General features: G+C 42.3%; 1 protein-coding gene across 1 annotated transcript in view; it reads right to left on the bottom strand.

Moving 5' to 3' along the window:
• The window catches only part of LOC112256388 (protein diaphanous homolog 2), a 629,309-nt gene extending 628,581 nt beyond the window's left edge, over positions 1-728 (bottom strand). The window contains 1 exon segment of the mRNA XM_024429614.2: positions 612-728. The gene's annotated coding sequence lies outside the window, so the exon portion shown is untranslated.
• Positions 729-24,267: the final 23,539 nt, after the last annotated feature.

Genomic DNA, 24,267 nt, shown 5'->3' with positions numbered 1-24,267 from the left:
TGTGGTGCACAAATGTTTATCTAAAATCACTGTACCGCTCCATGTTGACACCTGCTTTCAGGAATAACCTACTTATTATGCAGGTACCTTTGCTGTGAATAGCGTACATCGTAATACCGTACAGCAATGTGTTAAAAACAGCCAGTCAACGGTTTGTTTTAAGAAGAAACAAGATGTTGCCATTTACTTGCGTGGAACACAGTTAAATAAATGCATTACTGTTACACAAAACAAACTTAGTAGCTGACTATGTAGCATGGATATTAACAATGTAACAACCTAATACAAATGTAGCAGTGTTACCATGATTATATGAAGAGTTTACACTGTCAAGACACATTGTAAACATGCAACATTACTGCCAACAAATCCAAAATATTAATGAAATGTATTTGAAATATCAAACATTTTATAGGATAGGAAAACCACCGTTGCTGCCTAAGCGCTTACTTTAGAAATGCCTTACAAAACGGGGAGCAAATACATTTTATTTGACCTGAATAGCACCAATAAACTTAATTGACTTGCTGCAGTCGCTTAAAATATGTAAACAATGTAACAATTAAATAAATCTGTCAAAGACAACTCACAAAATATCATCCCAAGCTTACCATTTCAACCAAACGTGAGAGCCAGGCCCACTGTAGTTCTGCTCACCGAACATTCCGATTCGCCCACGGGCCATGTGAGGAAGCAAGGATTCCGTCAGCCATTGGTCACATCAGCGATCACTCGAGGGGTCGCGGTTGCTGGCGTCAACGAGGAGGAGACTATTGTTGAAATTGAGAGGTCAGACTGATTTCACAGCGACTGGATAGGGTTTAAATCATACAAGGCTCGCAGCGGACATAAGGAAATCCAGCAAGCGAGCGTGTACGTTTCTGTTCATCGTGGCATGTTTGTGAGAGACGGATAGCGCGAAACCGCGAACCGAACACAATAGGTTGCTTATATTTGATATAGCTAAACTACAAATGGAGGAAAACTATGAAATAATATTTTAGACTGATCCAATAGAAATCAAACTCTACTCCACTAACTCAAAAATGTGTAACCTAATTTGGGATCACAACTATAGCTGGATTTGCATGTTTGAATACATAATCACATGAGATATTTAATATTTAAAAGTCTGATGACAGTCAGACTTATTTTGTCCCATGACAGGAAATTTTAAAGTATCGCCATCATCATGCATTGTCTGCCTTACAGGAATACAGTTACTGGAGCAGAAAACTGTCCCCCACAGGCCACAGACTGCAGGTGCCATTTTCCCACAGACATCTATTGATGTGCCATTCTGAATCATTCAGTCATTGATTTACAACAGAGTACACACATGATGGAAGCAAATTGAATGGTTGTGTGGCCGTTACTTTGAGATGAGTTCAAATGTATTGGAAATGCATGTACATTTAAATAGGGGCACAAATCAACTTGTTGTGTACAAAGTTTTGCATTTCAGAGCTGCAGCGAAATGCTTATGTTCTATCACTGGGGCTCCCGAGTGGTGTAGCGGTCTAAGGCACTGCATCTCAGTGGTTGAAATCCAGGCTGCATCACATCCGGCTGTGATTGGGAGTCCCATAGGGCGGTACACAATTGGCCCAGGGTCGTCCAGTTTTGTCGGGGGTAGGCCGTCATTGTAACTAAGAATTTGTTCTTAACTGGCGTGCCTAGTGAAAAAATAATAATAATAATAATAAGCTCCAACAACACAGCAATACACAAAATTCAAAAGAAGACAAAAAAACGAACAAGAAATTAAGAGATATCAGAATGAGCAATGTCCAGAATATAAATATGTATGTGAATGGTGTGTACTGTACAGACATTGTGGGCAGAATATGAATAGAAAAGGTGTGTACAGTAGGATGAGCCATGACTAGAATACAGTACAGACACAGTGGTAAAACATTATGTAAACATTATGAAAGTGACCAGTGTTGAATGTCTATGTACAGTTGATGCCGTAAGTTTAAATAAACTTAGGTTGGAGTCATTAAAACTCATTTTTCAACCACTCCACAAATTTCTTGTTAACAAACTATAGTTTTGGCAAGTCGGTTAGGACATCTACTTTGTGCATGACACATGTCATTTCTGTTAACAGTTGTTTACAGACAGATTATTTCACTTGTAATTCACTGTATCACAATTCCAGTGGGTCAGAAGTTTACATACACTAAGTTGACTGTGCCTTAAAACAGCATGGAAAATTCCAGAAAATTATGTCATGGCTTTAGAAGCTTCTGACAGGATAATTGACATCATTTGAGTCAATTGGCGGTGTACCTGTGGATGTATTTCAAGACATACCTTCAAACTCAGTGCCTCTTTGCTTGACATCATGGGAAAAGACCTCAGAAAAAAGATTGTAGACCTCCAGAAGTCTGGTTCCTTGTGGGAGCAATTTCCAAATGCCTGAAGGTACCAAGTTCATCTGTACAAACAATGGTCTCAATTATAAACACAGAGGGACCACGCAGCCGTCATACCGCTCAAGAAGGAGATGCATTCTGTCTCCTAGAGATTAACATACTTTGGTGCGAAAAGTGCAAATCAATACCAGAACAACAGCAAAAGACCTTGTGAAGATGCTGGAGGAAACAGGTTCAAATGTATCTATATCCAAAGTAAGTCCTATATCGACATAACCTGAAAGGCCGCTCAGCAAGGAAGATGCCACTGCTCCAAAACCGCCATAAAAAGACAGACTACGGTTTGCAACTGCACATGGGGACAAAGATCATACTTTTTGGAGAATTGTCCTCTGGTCTGATGAAACAAAAATAGAGCTGTTTGGCCATATGGGAGGCTTGCAAGCCGAAGAACAGCATCCCAACTGTGAAGCACGGGAGTGGCAGCATCATGTTGTGGGGGTGCTTTGCTGCAGGAGGGACTGGTGCACTTCACAAAATAGATGGCATCATGAGGAATGGAAAATTATGTGGATATATTGATGCAACATCTCAAGACATCAGTCAGGAAGTTAAAGCTTGTTCGCAAATGGGTCTTCCAAATGGACAATGACCCCAAGAATTCTTCAAAAGTTGTGGCAAAATGGTTTTAGGACAACAAAGTCAAGATATTGGAGTGGCCATCACAAAGCCCTGACCTCAATCCCATAGAACATTTGTGGGCAGAACTGAAAAAGCGTGTGTGAGCAATGAGGCCTACAAGCCTGACTCAGTTACACCAGCTCTGTCAGGAAGAATGGGCCAAAATTCACCCAACTTATTGTGGGAGGCTTGTGGAAGGCTACCCGAAACGTTTGACCCAAATTAAACAATTTGAAGGCAATGCTACCGAATAATAATTGAGTGTATGTAAACTTCTGACCCACTGGGAATGTGATGACATTTTTTAAAACTTAAATAAATCGTTCTCTCTACTATTATTCTGACATTTCACAATCTTAAAATAAAGTGGTGATCCTAACTGACCTAAGGCAGGGAATTTTTACTAGGATTAAATGTCAGGAATTGTGGAAAAACTGAGTTTAAATGTATTTGGCTAAGGTGTATGTAAACTTCCGACTTCAACTGTACATAGGGCAGCAGTCTCGAAGGTGCAGGGTAGGGTACCAGATGGTAGTCGGCTAGTGACAATGTCTAAGTTTCAGTGCATGGTACTGGGCAGAGAGACTTGCTAGTGATGACTGTTTAAAAACATTTTTAAATGAATTATTTAACCTTTATTTAACTAGGCAAGTCAGTTAAGAACAAATTATTTTTTACAATGACGGCACTGGGCCAATTGTTTGCCGCCATATTAACAGTCTGGTGGCCTGGAGATAAACAGATTCTATCAGTCTCTGTCCCAGCTTTGACGCAGCTGTACTGTCTCCGCCTTCTAGATGGTAGCTGCTGTGACTCGGGTGGCCTTGATGATCTTCTTGGCCTTCCTGTGACACCGGGTACTGTTGATGTCCTGGAGGACAGACATGTTGTAAGTTCGTCAATCAAAATACAACACAGGCAAATATAGACTCAAGTCGGCACTATGTGTTCTATTCACAAAATGTGTGGTGGTCCCCTTTTGAAGAACTGTGCAAGAGCCAAAGTAGGCCCACTGCTGTTTCTAGAATGACTGCCCTTGTGTTCACCAGCATTATTATTGTTTTGTTTTTTTTTTTTGTGTGTGTGTGTGTGTGTGTGTGTGTGTGTGTGTGTGTGTGTGTGTGTGTGTGTGTGTGTTGGGGGGCGGTATGCACAGGGCACCATCTGGATGTTCTTGGTGTGATAAGCTTGCTCTGTTTGTACACCAGGGTCTTGTTCAGTGGGTGGAAATGTTTTGAAATAGAGTGACACAAGGAGGGAACCATCTGATCCTATCCAATAAGAAGAATGATTAAAGAAGACTGACTTATTGAACATTTCCCAGGGCTGACGGTCCAATTCTCTCGCCTGAATCCAGGGGCAGGACTTGGGCAGGAAGCTACCAACGCTGCCTCTTCCGCCCTAACTGTTGCTGTCCCAGCTGTTAGCCTGTGTGGGAGGGGACGACACCATCACTAGCAGATAGGCAGACACTCTGGGGTGGGTGACAGATCAGACTCCCATTGTTTAGAAAGAGTGTGTGTACACTAAGCTCTTTATCATATTTAATTGCTCATACTGTAAGCCAAAGTTGGTGTTGTCAGGGATTTTGGCCAACAGCTAGCATAGACTGATCACATAGACAGATCTCTCCCAGTTTCAAGTTTCTTTAAAGTGGCACTCCAGTCTCCTTTTCACCTCATTTGACACCCGATTTACTTAAAAAGGCACATTTCAATAGGTGGTCGAGTAAAAAATCTAATAAAAATATCACTGGAGGACATCTTTAAGGATGTGTACTTGGTCTTAATTTCAATTAAATACACATTGTGTTTAAGTAGCAGGCCTACATAGACCAGAAATGTAAAGCAGTGAGCTTTTCCAACAATTACATCTGTGTGGTGGTGTGTAAGCACGAGGAAGATTAGACTGTGTACACAATCTTCCTGAAGATGCATGGGTATTGCTAATTATTGGTTATTGAGTGTTTACCAATCAGAGTTTGAAAAAAAAGGATAGACCAAGTGTATTTGCCATTGTATCTTCAGTAACTATGTTTATAATGATAAAAGGAATATAATGTTCTGCCCTGAATTATTTAAAAAAAAACTTTTTTCAATCGAAAGTAACTACCATTCACTGTGTGAGCAATGAGCAGCACTGTAGATGTGATCCAAGTACCACTTTTTAGAGGGTAATTACTATGCGATCTTCGCTATATGAGCCACATGACAATTTCCACCATATGGGTTAACACTATTGGTGCAATGCGTAGAGTATCTGCCTTTCATGCCAAAAACCCAGGTTCACTTCCCTATCCCTCCGTTTACTACATTGGTGTCAGAAGTGGGATGGTGGTCATGAGGCCTTTGAGAATGCACCGCTGGGTCTGTGATAGGTCTACACATGGAGACCTGCCTTACCATTCAGAGGGGGCAGTGTAGTGATCCTCACTAAATAAACCACGTTACAATTCCCATCAATTGGGTTAACCTTTCATGCCAGCAACCCAGGTTTACTTCCCTGGCGCTACAATAGAGAAACATTTCTTCTATTTGAATTTTAAATAAAGCTTAGTTGAAACCAGGATTTTGGCTAACTTCTAAACAACTAGCATACACTGTGTGAGCAGCCATATGGGCCTGCTCCAAGTAGGATTTCCAAGACTGCCGGGATGGGACAGACGGTTTGGAATGAATGGAGCACAGGCACTCCTGTCACTCAAAGTCCTGACCGTGGAAGATTAATGACCCGGTGTCCAGTTGTCCACTTAACCTCCAGGCTTCTTTGAAGACACCTCTGTCTGTCCAGAGTTCAGCCAGGCTGCTAATCACACACTGGGGCATGGAATGGGTCAGTAGTCTAGTATGGTTATACTGTATGCTGTTCAATTATTTACTCTTCAGTACGTATGCAGATTAAGTGTACATTTGCATTTGCCTAGTATATTTAGTTTAGTAGTCTAAGTGTGTGTACTGTATACAGAACCAATAAATAGAGAGCCAGTGTTAATTAGCACTCTTGCACGGACTTTCCACATGTTGTTGTGTTACAACCTTTATCATTGTTCTACACAAAAATCCCATTGTGTCAAAGTGAAGACTAAATTCTTTAACATGCTACAAATGAATTCAAAATGAAAAACTGAAATTCCCTGGTAAGATTAATATGCAGCATTCACTTCGTCCAAATGTTTGTGTTACAACCTGGAATTAAAATGGATTTAATTGGGATTTTTTTGTGACTGTTCAACACAAATAATCTAGAATAAATTCGAAGTGAAAAGAAAATGTTAGACATTTTTACAAATTAATATAATTTCCTGGTTAGATAAATATTAACCCCGAGTCAATAATTGTAACTATATCAAGCTATAACTTTTTGGGATTAGTGATTAATCCTGCAGTTTTAAAACTTTGATTTAGCCTGTGATCAAACAATGTACAATTTAACATGAAATATGAATTGGAAATGAAAGAAAGAGTGGACTAGACGCTCTGAAATTCAGAGACTTTCAAATAGGAACACAACATTTCTTTAGTGGCCATTCAATGGTTGTGTGTTTCTCTAAAATACATAATCTCCCATTCACAAGTAAAGACATTACCTGTAAATATCTACAGTACTATAATGGGGTTTTGGGCCGCAGCTGTCCCAAAGCACTGAACTAGGTCATTTTATTTCACCATCTGTCTCAACTGTACTCATATCACACCAAGTTATTTCAATGGAAAGTTTAAATCAAAAACAAGTTGATAAGTTTAACCGCTGAATCACAGATTTTGACATTCTAAGATGTGCTGCAGCACTCTGTGGTCGGAGTGAAATACTGGTGTGAGAATGCTCTGCCCTTTGGTTTCCAGGCTTGAACAAACTATAGAAAGGAGCTACTGTATCTTTAACTCCAATTTGATTCAATAGACTACATGATACGCATGCAGAATCATATCAGAATCATGCAAAATTAGTCAGACCCTTGGATTTCTTTACATTTTATTGTTTTACAAATAAGTGGGATTAAAATGTGTTTTGAATTTTTTTGTCCACAATCTACACAAAATACTCTAATGTCAAAGTAAAAGAAACATTACATTTAAAGATAAATAACAAATCAAGAACTAAAATAGCCATTGCATAAGTTTTCAGCTTCCTGAGTCAATACATGTTAGAAACATCTTTGGCATGGATTTCAACTGTGAGTCTTCGAGGGTAAGTATATAAGAGCTTTGCATACCTGGATTGTCCAATATTTGCCCATTATTCTTTTCAAAATTCTTAAAGCTCTGTCAAGATGTTGGCGATCATGGCTAGACAGCAATTTTCAAGCCTTGCCATGTATTTTGAAGCAGATAATTCACAACTGTAACTTGGCAACTTGGCAAGATATTCAATGTTGGATTTTTTGGATCTACCTGTAGCTGCACCTCTTTTTGAGGCTTCCAAAAAGCTCCCTGGTCTTTGTAGTTTAATCTGTGCATGAAATTCAATACTTTACCTGAAGGACCGTACAGGAGTGGAGGCTGCTGAGGGGAGAACGGCTCATAATAATGGCTGGAACGGAGCGAATGGAGTCAAACACATGGAAACCATGTTTGATGCATTTAATTCCATTACACTTATTCCGATCCAGCTCTACCATGAGCCCATCCTCCCCAATTAAGGTGCCACCAACCTCCTGTGCCATATAGATGTATGTATGGGAGACAGAGGGTGGGTTAATCATTCAGTCCATGTAACTTCTTATGAGATTTGTTAAGCCAAATTAATTCTGAGCTAATATAGGCTTGCCTAAACAAAGGGTCTGAATACTTATGGAACGACTATTTTAGTTATACATTTTTTTTAAATCTCAATTAAAATATACATATTTTTCTTCCACTTTGACATGAGTATTTGTGTAGATTGTTGACCTAAAAATTACAATTAAATCAATTTTAATCCCACAAACTGTCAAAGGAATCCAAGGGGTCTGAAAACTTTTTCAAGGCATTGTATATGTGGTATACATTACACAAAGAGTACACTGTTAACATCTTGTTGAGCAGGAAGCCGTGCATTTAGAAAGTATTCACACCCCTTGACTTTTTCAAAATGTTGTGGGTTTACAGCCTGAATTTAAAATTGATAACAGTAAGATTTTGTGTCACTGGCCTACACACAATACCCCATAATGTCAACGTTGAATTATGTTTTTAGAAATGAAATAAAAATGAAAATCTGAAATGTCTTAATTCAATATGTATTCAACCTCTTATGGCAAGCCTAATTAAGTTCAGTAGTCGAAATCTGCTTAAGAAGTCATATTATTTGCATGGGTTCACTGTGTGCAAGTGTGTTTAACATGATTTTGTTATTACTACCGCATCTGTGTACCCCACACATACAGGTAATTGTAAGGTCCCTCAGGTGAGCAGTGAATTTCAAACACAGATTCAACCACAAAGACCAAGGAGGTTTTCCAATGCCTTGCAAAGAAGGGCACGTATTGGTAGATGGGGAAAAATCTAAAAAATAGCAGACATTTAATATACCTTTAAACATGATGAAGTTAATAAGGTACAGGTGTCCTTAACTCAGTTGCCGGAGAGGAATAAAACCACTCAGGAATTTCACCATGAGGCCAATGGGGACTTCAAAACAGTTACAGTGTTTAATGGCTATCAAAGGAGAAAACTGAGGATGGGATCAACAACATTTAAGTTACTCCACAATACTAACCTACTTGACAGAATGAAAAGGAAGCCTATACAGAATAAAACTATTCCAAAACATGCATCCTGTTTGCAATAAGGCACTAAAGTAAAACTGCAGAAAATGTGTAAAATAAATTAACTTTACATCCTGAATACAAAGCATCATGTTTGGGGCAAATCCAACATAACACATCACTGAGTACCACTTCATATTTTCAAGCATGGTGGTGGCTGCATCATGTTATGGGTATGCTGGTCATCAGCAAGGATGATAGAAGACCAGCATCCCGGAGTCGCCTCTTCACTGTTGATGTTGATGCGGGTGTTTTGCGGGTACTATTTAAGGAAGCTGCTAGTTGAGGACTTGGGAGGCGTCTGTTTCTCAAACTAGACACTCTCATGTACTTGTCCACTTGCTCAATTGTGCACCAGGGCCTCCCACTCCTCTTTCTATTCCGGTTAGAGTTAGTTTGCGCTGTTCTGTGAAGGGAGTACTACACAGCGTTGTACCAGATCTTCAGTTTCTTGGCAATTTCTCACATGGAATAGCCATCATTTCTCAGAACAAGAACAGACTGACTAGTTTCAGAAGAAAGTTCTTTGTTTTTGGCCATTTTGAGCCTGTAATCGAACACACAAATGCTGATGCTCCAGATACTCAACTAGTCTGATTAAAGAAGCAATAAAGGCCAGTTTTATTGCTTCTTTAATCAGCACACAATTTTCAGCTGTGCTAACATAATTACAAAATGGTTTTCTAATGATCAATTAGCCCTTTAAAATTATAAACTTGGAAACACAATGTGCCATTGGAACACAGGAGTGATGGTTGCTGATTATTATTTTTTTTTTAACCTTTATTTAACTGGGCAAGTCAGTTAAGAACAAATTCTTATTTTCAATGATGGCCTAGGAACAGTGGGTTAACTGCCTGTTCAGGGGCAGAACGACAGATTTGTACCTTGTCAGCTTGGGTGTTTGAACTTGCAGCCTTCCGGATGCTGGTCCAATGCTCTAACCACTAGGCTACCCTGCCACCCCAGGGCCTCTGTAGATATTCCATAAAAAAATCTGCTGTTTCCAGCTACAGTAGTCATTTACAACATTAACAATGTTTACACTGTATTTCTGATCAATTTGATGTTATTTTAATGGACAAAAAATGAGCTTTTCTTTCAAAAACAAGGATGACCCCAAACTTAGTGACCCCAAACTTTTGAATGGTAGTGTTGAGACAACATTGAATGTTCCTGAGTGGCTTGGTTACAGTTTTGACTTTTCTGCTTGAAAATCTATGACAAGACTTGGAAAAAACAATATTGTACAGTACACCACAAGTATGCAAAGTTCCTAGAGACTTACCCAGAAAGACACACAGCTGTAATCTCTGCCAAAGCTGATTCTAACTTGTATTGATTCAAGTGTGTGAATACTTATGTAAATGAGATTTCTGTATTTAATCTTCATTACATTTGCTAAAATGTCTAAAAACATGTTTTCACTGTCATTATGTTGTGTTGTGTGTATACAACCCTCCCAGATTTCATTCCCCTTGGAAACACACCCGGTTTGGAACATTACTTTGTCCTGTTTATTTTCATCCATCTCTTGGTAGCACTGGATGCATCAGAGTGAACATCCGCTTGCCATGTCTATAATTAAATAACTGGTGCTGCGCTGGATGCTAGCTGGATACTGGACATCACTCTCCCATGAGTCAGTGGGCCCGTTTTAACTACACTCCTGTGGGCCTGAAACTGATTTCAATGCTCTGTTAATCCAGGTTCACAATGCCATGTCGGATGATTTCCTGTGGCTGGCAATGAAAGGGCTTCCATTTTTTCAAGGATGACACTTTGGTTCACTCAAAACCATGACAAATCTTGCTGAATTGTTTTGATTCTGCAGCAGAGAGAGCACCATTCGGATCGTCCCAGGTGTGTGACCATTGTTTCAGTAGAAGTGGACAGATGAATGTTTACATTGGGCGTTAACTTATGAAGCTGGATTCTGTCAATCAATGCCCCTTATGTAGGTTTGACATCGCTATTTTTTTTATTTTTTTTTATTTCACCTTTATTTAACCAGGTAGGCCAGTTGAGAACAAGTTCTCATTTGCAACTGCGACCTGGCCAAGATAAAGCATAGCAGTGTGAGCAGACAACACAGAGTTACACATGGAATAAACAATTAACAAGTCAATAACACAGTAGAAAACAAAGGGGGGAGTCTATATACAATGTGTGCAAAAGGCATGAGGAGGTAGGCGAATAATTACAATTTTGCAGATTAACACTGGAATGATAAATGATCAGATGGTCATGTACAGGTAGAGATATTGGTGTGCAAAAGAGCAAGTAAATAAATAAAAACAGTATGGGGATGAGGTAGGTGAAAATGGGTGGGCTATTTACCAATAGACTATGTATAGCAGCAGCGATCGGTTAGCTGCTCAGATAGCTGATGTTTGAAGTTGGTGAGGGAGATAAAAGTCTCCAACTTCAGCGATTTTTGCAATTCGTTCCAGTCACAGGCAGCAGAGTACTGGAACGAAAGGCGGCCAAATGAGGTGTTGGCTTTAGGGATGATCAGTGAGATACACCTGCTGGAGCGCGTGCTACGGGTGGGTGTTGCCATCGTGACCAGTGAACTGAGATAAGGCGGAGCTTTACCTAGCATGGACTTGTAGATGACCTGGAGCCAGTGGGTCTGGCGACGAATATGTAACGAGGGCCAGCCGACCAGAGCATACAGGTCGCAGTGGTGGGTGGTATAAGGTGCTTTAGTGACAAAACGGATGGCACTGTGATAGACTGCATCCAGTTTGCTGAGTAGAGTGTTGGAAGCCATTTTGTAGATGACATCGCCGAAGTCGAGGATCGGAAGGATAGTCAGTTTTACTAGGGTAAGCTTGGCGGCGTGAGTGAAGGAGGCTTTGTTGCGGAATAGAAAGCCGACTCTTGATTTGATTTTCGATTGGAGATGTTTGATATGAGTCTGGAAGGAGAGTTTGCAGTCTAGCCAGACACCTAGGTACTTATAGATGTCCACATATTCAAGGTCGGAACCATCCAGGGTGGTGATGCTAGTCGGGCATGCGGGTGCAGGCAGCGATCGGTTGAAAAGCATGCATTTGGTTTTACTAGCGTTTAAGAGCAGTTGGAGGCCACGGAAGGAGTGTTGTATGGCATTGAAGCTTGTTTGGAGGTTAGATAGCACAGTGTCCAATGACGGGCCGAAAGTATATAGAATGGTGTCGTCTGCGTAGAGGTGGATCAGGGAATCGCCCGCAGCAAGAGCAACGTCATTGATATATACAGAGAAAAGAGTCGGCCCGAGAATTGAACCCTGTGGCACCCCCATAGAGACTGCCAGAGGACCGGACAGCATGCCCTCCGATTTGACACACTGAACTCTGTCTGCAAAGTAATTGGTGAACCAGGCAAGGCAGTCATCCGAAAAACCGAGGCTACTGAGTCTGCCGATAAGAATATGGTGATTGACAGAGTCGAAAGCCTTGGCAAGGTCAATGAAGACGGCTGCACAGTACTGTCTTTTATCGATGGCGGTTATGATATCGTTTAGTACCTTGAGTGTTGCTGAGGTGCACCCGTAACCGGCTCGGAAACCAGATTGCACAGCGGAGAAGGTACGGTGGGATTCGAGATGGTCAGTGACCTGTTTGTTGACTTGGCTTTCGAAGACCTTAGATAGGCAGGGCAGGATGGATATAGGTCTGTAACAGTTTGGGTCCAGGGTGTCTCCCCCTTTGAAGAGGGGGATGACTGCGGCAGCTTTCCAATCCTTGGGGATCTCAGACGATATGAAAGAGAGGTTGAACAGGCTGGTAATAGGGGTTGCGACAATGGCGGCGGAAAGTTTCAGAAATAGGGGGTCCAGATTGTCAAGCCCAGCTGATTTGTACGGGTCCAGGTTTTGCAGCTCTTTCAGAACATCTGCTATCTGGATTTGGGTAAAGGAGAACCTGGAGAGGCTTGGGCGAGGAGCTGCCAGGGGGGCAGAGCTGTTGGCCGAGGTTGGAGTAGCCAGGCGGAAGGCATGGCCAGCCGTTGAGAAATGCTTATTGAAGTTTTCGATAATCATGGATTTATCGGTGGTGACCGTGTTACCTAGCCTCAGTGCAGTGGGCAGCTGGGAGGAGGTGCTCTTGTTCTCCATGGACTTCACAGTGTCCCAGAACTTTTTGGAGTTGGAGCTACAGGATGCAAACTTCTGCCTGAAGAAGCTGGCCTTAGCTTTCCTGACTGACTGCGTGTATTGGTTCCGGACTTCCCTGAACAGTTGCATATCCCGGGGACTATTCGATGCTATTGCAGTCCGCCACAGGATGTTTTTGTGCTGGTCGAGGGCAGTCAGGTCTGGGGTGAACCAAGGACTGTATCTGTTCTTAGTTCTGCATTTTTGAACGGAGCATGCTTATCTAAAATGGTAAGGAAGTTACTTTTAAAGAATGACCAGGCATCCTCAACTGACGGGATGAGGTCAATGTCCTTCCAGGATACCCGGGCCAGGTCGATTAGAAAGGCCTGCTCACAGAAGTGTTTTAGGGAGCGTTTGACAGTGATGAGGGGTGGTCGTTTGACTGCGGCTCCGTAGCGGATACAGGCAATGAGGCAGTGATCGCTGAGATCCTGGTTGAAGACAGCGGAGGTGTATTTGGAGGGCCAGTTGGTCAGGATGACGTCTATGAGGGTGCCCTTGTTTACAGAGTTAGGGTTGTACCTGGTGGGTTCTTTGATGATTTGTGTGAGATTGAGGGCATCTAGCTTAGATTGTAGGACTGGCGGGGTGTTAAGCATATCCCAGTTTAGGTCACCTAACAGAACAAACTCTGAGGCTAGATGGGGGGCGATCAATTCACAAATGGTGTCCAGGGCACAGCTGGGAGCTGAGGGGGGTCGGTAGCAGGCGGCAACAGTGAGAGACTTATTTCTGAAGAGAGAAATTTTCAAAATTAGTAGTTCGAACTGTTTGGGTATGGACCTGGAAAGTATGACATTACTTTGCAGGCTATCTCTGCAGTAGACTGCAACTCCTCCCCCTTTAGCAGTTCTATCTTGACGGAAGATGTTATAGTTGGGTATGGAAATCTCTGAATTTTTGGTGGCCTTCCCGAGCCAGGATTCAGACACAGCAAGGACATCAGGGTTAGCAGAGTGTGCTAGAGCAGTGAGTAAAACAAACTTAGGGAGGAGGCTTCTGATGTTGACATGCATGAAACCAAGGCTTTTTCGATCACAGAAGTCAACAAATGAGGGTGCCTGGGGACATGCAGGGCCTGGGTTTACCTCCACATCACCCGCGGAACAGAGAAGGAGTAGTATGAGGGTGCGGCTAAAGGCTATCAAAACTGGTCGCCTAGAGCGTTGGGGACAGAGAATAAGAGGAGCAGGTTTCTGGGCATGGTAGAATATATTCAGGGCATAGTGCGCAGACAGGGGTATGGTGGGGTGCGGGTACAGCGGGGGTAAGCCCAGGCACTGGGTGATGATGAGAGAGGTTGTGTCTCTGGACATGCTGGTTGTAATGGGTGAGGTCACCGCATGTGTGGGAGGTGGGACAAAGGAGTTATCAGGGGTATGAAGAGTAGAACTAGGGGCTCCATTGTGAACTAGAACAATGATAACTAACCTGAGCAACAGTATACAAGGCATATTGACATTTGAGAGAGACATACAGCGAGGCATACAGTAATCACAGGTGTTGAATTGGGAAAGCTAGCTTAAACAGTAGGTGAGACAACAGCTAATCAGCTAGCACAACAACAGCAGGTAAAATGGCGTTGACTAGGCAACGGGGCCGACAGATAAAACATAAACAAGCAGAATGGAGTACCGTGATTAATGGACAGTCCAGAGTGCATCAGCTATGTAGCCAAGAGATCAGTGTCCAGGGGGCAGCGGTGGATGGGGCAGGGAAGCTGGACTGGCGAGTGTTATCCAGGTTGAAAAAAAAGTTAACAATGACTAAATAGCTTGTAGCTAGTTAGCTGGTTAGCTTCTGGAGGTTCTTGAGTGTGTTCTAAAAATTAAAAATAATAGCGATTCCGTATCACATTGGGTGAGGCAGGTTTCCGGAAAGGTATAAACAGATTAAAAATCAAGAAGAGATAGAAAGTAAATATGGGTCCGGTGAGTGTTTGGGACGCGGCGATTCAGACGGTTAGCAGGCCTGTGCTAACAAGCTAACAGTTCGTAGGCCCGGGCTAGACAAGCTAGCAGTTAGCAGGCCTGTGCTAACAAGCTAACAGTTCGTAGGCCCGGGCTAGACAAGCTAGCAGTTAGCAGGCTGTGTTTAGCAAGCAGGGAGATAGCGAGGGCTAGAGAGTTGGCCTTTAGGGGACGTCGCGATGGGGTGAGTCTGTTTATTCCTCTTCATGCGGTGACATCGATAGACCGGTCGTGGGCCCGGGTATTGTAGCCCAGGAGTATGCTACGGTGGTGGTACAGGTGCGCTGGCCGGGCTAGCTTCACGCTAAGTGGGTGGAAGCGCTAGCCAGGAGTAATCATCCGGGGTTGCGATTTAGCTAGATAGCTACTTGTGAAGATCCAGCTGAAATGTTCCGTTTGCGGTGGGAATCCAGGGATGAGTCCGGGATGAAAAAATAAATAGGTCCGTTATGCTCTGGTTAGAGTCGCGTTGTTCGAGCTGGCGAGAGCTTTCCGAGCTAAAGGTTAGCTTAGCTGATGACCGGTTAGCTGAAGACCGCTAGCATAGCTGGTGGTTAGCCGGCTAGCTTCAGTTGAGGGGTTCCGGTTCCGAAGTAAATATAAATACTTTAGGAAAAATAGCTACATTGGGTGAGGCGGGTTGCAGGAGAGTATTTGGAAGCTTAGGTTTAGCAAAATGTTTTTGAAGAAAAATATGTAAAAAACGAAAAATAGACGATATATACAGGGACACGACGAGACAGGACGACTTACTGCTACGCCATCTTGGTACGGAAATGGTACTGGTACTTGGTACGGCTATACACATATACTAGGTGTAGGTCAGAGTTGGACATTCAATCTTTATATTTGTTGTATGGCCAGAGCATGATAATGAGTCATTGATGTAAAAACGGACGCTAAAAGTGCCTCTGAAACTATTATTCTGAATATAACTTGTTGTAATATTTTCAAATAATTTGCATTCATGCAATGAAAGTTCAATTTCGACTCATTGCACTCATTATGCATTGACATGCCTTCCCAGTTACCCGGCATCATAGGGGTTGTAGAGAGTAAGCACTGTGTTTATACCTGAGAGATGAAAGGGAAATTACTAGTCAATTATTCATTGCCCTCCCCGCTGTACAGCAAGGCAGGTCCGGCTCTGACTCTTGGCTGGCAGCGTTAACACAGGGAGGATAGAGGGCAATTCAGGATAAACGCTACTCCGTACTTTTACTATTGCTGGAAAACACTAGGCGTTCCCACTTTGTACCACAGTATACCAGACCTGAGTTCGAATATGAATTGAAATATTTCAAATTAGGTTAGCTAAAATTGATTGAACACGCCTGCAAGCCCTGCCCCCTCAATCAAAATCAAATGTTATTTTGAGCTCCTAAAATGTTATTGAGCTCCTAAAATCTATATTCTAACATCGATTAAATAAAACATTTCTCATCAATCTACACACAATACCCAATAATGACAAAGTGAAATTCTTGGAAATGTATTAAAAATAATGAACAGAAATACCTTATTTACATCAGTATACGGACCCTTTGATATGAGACTCGAAATTGAGCTCAGGCGCCTCCTGTTTCCATTGATCATCCTTGAGATGTATCTACAACTTGATTGGAGTCCACCTGTGGTAAATTCAATTGATTGGATAGGCACACATCTGTCTATAAAAAGGTCCCACAGTTGACAGTGCATGTCAGAGAAAAAAAGAAGCCATGAGGTCGAAGGAATTGTCTGTAAAGCTCCGAGACAGGAAGGTGTCGAGGCACAGATCTGTCTGCAGCACTGAAAAAAAAAATGTCTGCAGCATGAAGGTCCCCAAGAAGACAGTGGCCTCCATCATTCTTAAATGAAAGAAGTTTGGAACCACCAAGACTCTTCATAGAGCGGGCCGCCCAGCTAAACTGAGCAATCGGGGGGAGAAGGGCCTTGGTCAAGGATGTAACCAAGAACCCGATGGTCACTTTAACAGTGAGTTTCCCCCTACTAAGTAAAGCACTTGGACTACCGCAGTTCGTAGATAAGTGCTATTTACAGTACAAGTCAAAAGTATGGACACACCTACTCATTCCAGGGTTTTTCATTTTTTTAAACTATTTTCTACATTGTAGAAATAGTGAAGACATCAAAACTATGAAAGAACACATGACATCATGTAGTATTCCTTTAATATATGACAGGGTGTAACCCCCCCCAGCAGCTCCCTCCTCCCCTCTTCTGTGGGTGAGGTTCTGGTTACTGTCATCCATTGCTAATCTGACCCGACACATTCGGATCCTCACAGGATAGTCATGACACTTGTTAAGAGTTAATTTGTGGAATTTCTTTCCTCCTTAATGCGTTGGAGCCAATCAGTTGTGTTATGATAAGGTAGGGGTGGTATACAGGAGATAGCCCTATTTGGTAAAAGAACAAGTCCATATTATGGCAAGAACAGCTCAAATAAGCAAAAGAGAAACAACAATCCATCATTACTTCAAGACACGAAGGTCAGTCAATACGGAACATTTCTTTGAAAGTTTCTTCAAGTGCAGTCGCAAAAACCATCAAGCACTATGATGAAACTGGCTCTCATGAGGACCGCTACAGGAAAGGAAGTCCCAGAGTTACTGCACCTCAGATTTCAGCCCAAATAAATGCTTCACAGAGTTCAAGTAAAGGACACATCAACTGTTCCGAGGAGGCTGCAAAGAAACCACTACTAAATGACACCAATAAGAAGTTACTTCTTTGGGCTAAGAAACACGGGCAATGGACTGGTGTAAATCTGTCCTTTGGTCTGATGAGTCCAAATTGGAGACTTTTGGTTCCAACCGCCGTGTATTTGTGAAACGCAGAGTAGGTGAACGGAAAATCTCTGTATGTGTGGTTCTCACCTTGAAGCATGGAGGAGCAGGTGTGATGGTGTGGGGGTGCTTTGCTGGTGACACTGTCAGTGATGTATTTAGAATTCAAGGCACACTTAATCACCATGGCTACCACAGCATTCTGCAGCAATATGAACAGGACAACGACCCAACACCACCAGGCTGTGTAAGGGCTATTTGACCAAGAAGGAGAGTGATTGAGTGCTGCATCAGATGACCTGGCCTCCACAATCACCTGACCTCAACTCAATTGAGATGGTATGGAATGAGTTGGCCTGCAGAGTGAAGGGAGACTGTTGGAAAAGCATTCCAGGTGAAGCTGATTGAGAGAATGCCAAGAGTGTGCAAAGCTGTCATCAAGGCAAAGGGTGGCTACTTTGAAGAATCTAAAATATAATATTTGATTTGTTTAACACTTTTTCAGTTACTATATTATTTTGTGTGTGTTATTTTGTAGTTTTGCTGTCTTCACTATTATTATACAATGTAGAAATGAGTACAAATAAAGGAAAACCCTTGAATGAGTAGGGGTTCTAAAACTTTTGACCAGTAGTGTACATCTTATTCAGGTTGGAGAGGGAAGTGTGATTGAGTCATCTATGGATCAGTTGGTGCGGTATGCGAATTGGAGTGGGCCCAGGGTGTCATGATTAGGTTGATGTGAGCAATGACCAGTCTTTTAAAGCATTTCATGGCTACAGATGTGACTGCTTCAGCGCAATAGTCATTTAGACAGGTTACTTTGGCGTTCTTGGGAACAGGGACTATGGTGATCTGCTTGAAACATGGCGGTATTATAGATAGGCCAAATGCATTTGAAAGAAGACTATTTGAACCCAGGTCTGCAGTATACCACTTCTGACTTCTCTCTATGTGCTTCTGTGGGTGAATTTAGGCCCATTCCTCCTGACAGAGCTGGTGTAACTGAATCAGGTTTGTAGACCTCCTTTCTCGCACATGCTATTCAGTTCTGCCAACACATTTTCTAAAAGGATTGAGGTCAGGGCTTTGTGATTGCCACTCCAATACCTTGAATGTGTTGCCCTTAAGCCATTTTACCACGATTTTGGAAGTATGCTTGGGGCCATTGTCCATTAGGAAGACCCATTTGCGACCAAGCTTGACTGATGTCTTGAAATGTTGCCATCTATTTTGTGAAGTGCACCTGTCCCTCCTGCAGCAAAGCACCCTCACAACATGATGCTGCCACCCCTGTACTTCACAGTTGGGATGGTTTTCTTCGGCTTGCAAGCCTCCCCTTTCCCTCCAAATATAATGATGGTCATTATGGCCAAACAGTTCTATTTTTGTTTCATCAGACCAGAGGACATTTCTCCAAAATGTATGATCTTTGTCCCCATGTGCAGTTGCAAACCGTAGTCTGGCTTTTTATGCGGTTTTGGAGCAGTGGTTTCTTCCTTGCTGAGCGGCCTTTCAGGTTATGTCGATATAGGACTCGTTTTACTGTGGATATAGATACTTTTGTACCTGTTTCCTCCAGCATCTTCCAGCATCGGTCCTTTGCTGTTGTTCTGGGATTAATTTGCACTTTTCACACCAAAGTACGTTAATCTCTAGGAGACAGAACGCTTCTCCTTCCTGAGCGATATGACAGCTGCGTGGTCCCATGGTGTTTATACTTGCATACTATTGTTTGTACAGATGAATGTGTTACCTTCAGGCGTTTGGAAATTGCTCCCAATGATGAACCAGACTTGTGGAGGTCTGCAATTTATTTTCTGAGGTCTTGGTTGATTTCTTTTGATTTTCCCATGATGTCAAGCAATGAGGCACCGAGTTGGAAGGTAAGGCGTTGAAATACATCCACAGGTACACCTCCAATTGACTCAAATTATGTGAATTGGCCTATCAGAAGCTTCTAAAGCCATGACATCATTTTCTGGAATTTTCCAAGTTGTTTAAAGGCAAATGTTATTGTATTCTATTTTTTCAACAAAAAAAATGTACCATCATCTTTGAAATGCGCAATTTGGATTTTGGCCACTAGATGGGAGCAGTGTATATGAAAAGTGTTAGACTGATCGAAGGAACCATTGTATTCCTGTTCAAAATTTTGTGTCAAGACTGCCCAAATATGCTTAATTGTTTTATTAATACATTTTCAAGTTCATTAACTTTGCACTCTCCTCAAACAATAGAATGCTATTATTTCACTGTAATAGCTACTGTAAATTGGACAGTGCAGTTAGATTAACAAGAATTTAAGCTTTCTGCCGTTATCAGATATGTCTGTGTCCTAGGAAATGTTATTGTTACTTACAACCTCATGCTAATCTCATTAGCCTACGTTAGCTCAACCATCCTGTGGGTGGGACACCGATCTGTAGAGAACCTTGGTTCATTGGATCAATCCCTAATGTTGCATATCAAAGTAGTGTAGATCACAGTGCTTTGCAAAAATATTCATCCCCCTTCACATTTTTCCTATTTTGTTGCATTACAACCTGCAATTTCATTTGATTTTTATTTGGATTTCATGTTAAAAAAAAGTTGGTGAAGTGAAATGAATTCTAAAAAATAAAAAACTGAAAACTGCTATGGAGCCCCTAAATAAGAACTGATGCAACCAATTACCTTTCAGAAGTCGCATAATTAGTTAAATAAAGTCCACCTTTGTGCAATCTAAGTGTCACACAATCTATCAAATGATCTCATTACACCTGTTCTGAAAGGCCCCAGAGTCTACAACACCACGAAGCAAGTGGCGTCACCAAGCGAGCGAAGACCAAGGAGCTCTCCAAACAGGTCAGGGACAACATTGTGGAGAAGTACAGATCAGTTTTGGGTTCAAAAAAATCCAATATTTTGAACATCCCACAGAGCACCATTAAATCCATTATTAAAACATGGAAAGAATATGGCACCACAACAAACCTGCCAAGCGAGTGTCGCCCACCAAAACTCACGGACCAGGCAAGGAGGGCATTAATCAGAGAGGTAAAAAAAGAGACCAAAGATAACCGTGAAGGAGCTGCAAAGCTCCACAGCGGAGATTGGAGTATCTGTCCATAGTACCACTTTAAGCCGTACACTCCACAGAGCTGGACTTTACGGAAGAGTGGCCAGAAAAAAAGCCATTGCTTAAAGACAAAAATAAGCAAACACGTTTGGTGTTGGTCAAAAGGCATGTGGGAGACTCCCTAAACATATGGAAGAAGGTACTCTGATCAGATGAGACTAAAATAGACCTTTTTTGCCATCAAGGAAAGCGCTATATCTGTCGCAAACCTAACACCTCTCATCACCCCGAGAGCACCATCCCGAGAACACCACCCCGAGAACACCAATGTTTTTCATCGGCAGGGACTGGGAAACTGGTCAGAATTGAAGGAATGATGGATGGCGCTAAATACAGGGAAATTCTTGAAGGAAACCTGTTTCAGTCTTCCAGAGATTTGAGACTGGGATGGAGGTTCACCTTCCAGCAGGACAATGACCCTAAGCATACTGCTAAAGCTACACTCGAGTGGTTTAAGGGAAAACATTCATATATCTTGGAATGGCCTAATCAAAGCCCAGACCTCAATCCAGTCTGTGGTATGACTTAAAGATTGCTGTACACCAGTGGAACCCATCCAATTTGTCATACTTGAGTAACAGTAAAGATACCTTAGTAGAAAATGACTCAAGTAAAAGTGAGTCACTCAGTAAAATACTACTTGTGTAAAAGTCTATAAGTATTTGGTTTTAAATAGTGTATTTTATCAATTCTATTTACTTTTGATACCTAAGTATCACGGCATAATTTTATGTTTTATTGACGGATAGCCAGGGGAATATTCCAACACTCAGACATATAGTACCAATGAAAAGTTTGGACACAACTCATTTCAAGGGGTTTTCTTTAATTTTACAATTTTCTTCATTGTAGTATAATAGTGAAGACATCAAAACTAACACATATGGAACATGTCGTAACCAAAAATATGTTAAACAAATATATTTTTTATTTGAGGTTCTTCGAAGTAGCCATCCTTTAACTTGATGACAACTTTGCACACTCTTGGCATTCTATCAACCAGCTTCATGAGGAATTGTCACGGTTTGCGCTACTGGTGGAGAAGTCAGGTGCAGGAGAGCAGAGAGTTGTGAACAGGCGCACACTTTATTAAGGCAGAGGCAAATAAAACAGACAGACGCCACTGCTTCAAAACCTCCAGCCAAAGGTAAAAGTGCTATGCGCAAAACAGTCACGAACATTTAGCAAATGTGTACAATAAACATCCCTCGTGAAAAGCCACAGAAATACGGGGAAGAACCCAGCCTGGCGCGTACACACAAACATGTAACAAAAACAATTTCACACAAAGACATGGAGGGGAACAGAGGAATAAATACATGCAGTGTGATTACGGAATGGAAACCAGGTGTGCAGGGAACAAGACAAAACAAATGGAACAATGGAAAAATGGAGCGGCGATGGCTAGAAAGCTGGTGACGTCGACCTCATGACAGGAATGCTTTTCCAAAAGTCTTGAAGGAGTTCCTACATATCCTGAGCACTTGTTTGATGCTTTTCCTTCACTCTGCGGTCCAACTCATTCCAAACCATTTCAATGTGGTTGATTATGGATTCCAAGTCATCTGATTCAGCACTCCATCACTCTCCTTGGTCAAATAGCCCTTACACAGCCTGGAGGTGTGTTGGGTCATTGTCCTGTTGAAAAACAAATGATCATCCCACTAAGTGCTAACCAGATGGGATGGCGTATCGCTGCAGAAAACTGTGGTAGCCATGCTGGTTTAGTGTGCCTTGAATTCTAAATACATCTCAGTGTCACCAGCAAAGCAACCCCTCACCACCACCCCCATGTTTCATGGTGTAAGCCACACATGTGGAGATCATCCGTTCACCTACTCTGCGTCTCACATATACATGGCGGTTCGAACCAAAAATCTCCAATTTGGACTCACAGATTTCCACCGGTCTAACGTCCATAGCTCCTGCTTCTTTGCCCAAGCAAGTCTCTTCTTATTATTGGTGTCCTTTAGTTTATTTAAAAAAAAATTGTATTCACTTTTATTTAACCAGGTAGGCTAGTTGAGAACAAGTTCTCATTTACAACTGCGACTTGGCCAAGATAAAGCAAAGCAGTGTGAACAGACAGCAACACAGAGTTACACATGGAGTAAACAGTAAACAAGTCAATAACAACAGTAGAATTATTTTTTTTTAATAACGAAAAAGAGACTATATTCATTGTGTGCAAAAGGCATGAGGAGGTAGGCGAATAATTACAATTTAGCAGATTAACACTGGAGTGATAAATGATCAGATAGTCATGTGCAGGTAGAGATACTGGTGTGCAAAAGAGCAGAAAAGTAAATAAATAAAAACAGTATGGGGATGAGGTAGGTAAATTGGGTGGGCTATTTACCGATGGACTATGTACAGCTGCAGCGATCGGTTAGGGAGATAAAAGTCTCCAACTTCAACAAATTTTTGAAATTCGTTCCAGTCACAGGCAGCAGAGAACTGGAAGGAAAGGCAGCCAAATGAGGTGTTGGCTTTAGGGATGATCAGTGAGATACACCTGCTGGAGCGCGTGCTACGGGTGGGTGTTGCCATCGTGACCAGTGAACTGAGATAAGGCGGAGCTTTACCTAGCATGGACTTGTAGATGACCTGGAGCCAGTGGGTCTGGTGACGAATATGTAGCGAGGGCCAGCCGACTAGAGCATACAGGTCGCAGTGGTGGGTGGTATCGGTAGGATAGTCAGTTTTACTAGGGTAAGTTTGGCGGCGTGAGTGAAGGAGGCTTTGTTGCGAAATAGAAAGCCGATTCTAGATGTGATTCTGGAAGGAGAGTTTACAGTCTAGCCAGACACCTAGGTACTTATAGACGTCCGCATATTCTAGGTCGGAACCATCCAGGGTGGTGATGCTAGTCGGGCATGCGGGTGCAGGCAGCGAACGGTTGAAAAGCATGCATTTGGTTTTACTAGCGTTTAAGAGCAGTTAAAGGAAGGAGTGTTGTATGGCATCGAAGCTCGTTTGGAGGTTAGATAGAACAGTGTCCAAGGAAGGGTCAGAAGTATACAGAATGGTGTCGTCTGCGTAGAGGTGGATCAGGGAATCGCCCGCAGCAAGAGCAACATCATTGATATATACAGAGAAAAGAGTCGACCCGAGAATTGAACCCTGTGGCACCCCCATAGAGACTGCCAGAGGACCAGACAACATGCCCTCCGATTTGACACACTGAACTCTGTCTGCAAAGTAGTTGAACCAGGCAAGGCAGTCATTAGAAAAACCGAGGCTACTGTGTCTGCCGATAAGAATATGGTGATTGACAGAGTCGAAAGCCTTGGCCAGGTCGATGAAGACGGCTGCACAGTACTGTCTTTTATCGATGGCGGTTATGATATCGTTTAGTACCTTTAGCGTGGCTGAGGTGCACCCGTGACCGGCTCGGAAACCAGATTGCACAGCGGAGAAGGTACGGTG

This window comes from Oncorhynchus tshawytscha, linkage group LG08, assembly GCF_018296145.1.
Source record: "Oncorhynchus tshawytscha isolate Ot180627B linkage group LG08, Otsh_v2.0, whole genome shotgun sequence".
In the NCBI taxonomy this organism is placed as follows: Eukaryota; Metazoa; Chordata; class Actinopteri; order Salmoniformes; family Salmonidae; genus Oncorhynchus; species Oncorhynchus tshawytscha.
This window is presented reverse-complemented; position numbering and strand designations above follow the sequence as displayed.